Below are 1282 nucleotides of genomic sequence, written 5' to 3' on the forward strand. Positions count from 1 at the left end.
AGTCAAGATCACAATGAAATACTCTACTATTCCTCCTAGGAATATTTTAGTTTGGGCATTTAGATATACAATGTTTTTGAATATTTTTGTCACATGTGTTTTAAATTTGGGGTCCACATTTACCCTTTTGCATCTCCATATCCAATTTTACCAGCATCATTTGTTCAAAACACTTTTCTTTGAAATTTCTTGACCCCTTTCTCAAAATGCCTGTGTTTGTTAACCAACCTTTAAATCTCCTCATTGGTCTACCTGCACCTATCCTCGTTCTGCTACTACGTGCTTTGATTACTGTTACTCCTTTTAAAGATTGTTTTGTGGTTTCTGGTTTCCTTTACACACAAATATAGATTTAGGGTAAGCTTGTTGATTTCCTTAAAAATGCAGTCGAAAATTTGAAGTGCGCCCCCGCCCCCCTGGGACGCGTCCTTGGCGCTGCCACACCGCCTTGTCAACACCGCCTCAGTGACCTCACAGAACGGGTCCTCACGGGTCCCCGGATGCAGGCGGCCGGTCAAGCGGCCGGGCCATTCTGCTGGGAACCAGCGCTGCTGAGGCAGCGCGTCCTGGGGGCACCGGAGTCCCCAGCTCCGGACAGCGCGGTGAAGCGCGTCCACAAGGAGCTCCTCCACCGGGCAGCCACCCCGGCCCAGGGCTCAGCAGGGCCAGCGGGGGACGATATGTTCCACTGGCAGGCGACCCTAATGGGGCCCAACGACAGCCCCTACCAAGGAGGGGTGTTCTACCTGACGACCAAGTTGCCACCCGATTAGGCCTTCAAACCACCCAAGATCGCATTCACCACCCGAGTTCACCCTCCGACATTAACAGAAATGGAAGCCTTTGTCTGCACTTCCTTAGATCTGAGTGGTCGCCCACACTGACCGTTTCCGAAGTGTCCTCATCCATCTGTTTCCGTGTTGTGCGACCCCAACCCTGATGATTCTTTGGTTCCTGAGATTCTGAAGATCTGCAGAAAGGATAGGAGAAATTACGACGGAATAGCTCGAGAATGGACTCAGAAATACGCCCTCTGACTTAAAAAGATATAATACCGTCACCTTAATGGTAAAGATAAAGTGGCAGTTCAATTTAAAAAAATTTGAAGGGCCTGCATTGACTCTGTAGATCAATTTATGGGGTTTTTCTGTTCTTAACAATATTAAGTATTGTTATCATTTAATATTAGATGTCTTTCCATTTATTCATTTATTTTGAAATTTCTTTTAGCATTTAAAAAAACAGTGTAAAGTTCTTACACTACTTTTGTTAAATTTAGTCC

General features: G+C 45.9%; 1 pseudogene; it reads left to right on the top strand.

Moving 5' to 3' along the window:
* Positions 1 to 605: 605 nt before the first annotated feature.
* LOC138376449 (ubiquitin-conjugating enzyme E2 D2 pseudogene) lies at positions 606 to 1037 on the top strand (annotated as a pseudogene).
* Positions 1038 to 1282: the final 245 nt, after the last annotated feature.

Source organism: Eulemur rufifrons, chromosome 28, assembly GCF_041146395.1.
Source record: "Eulemur rufifrons isolate Redbay chromosome 28, OSU_ERuf_1, whole genome shotgun sequence".
Classification (NCBI taxonomy): Eukaryota; Metazoa; Chordata; class Mammalia; order Primates; family Lemuridae; genus Eulemur; species Eulemur rufifrons.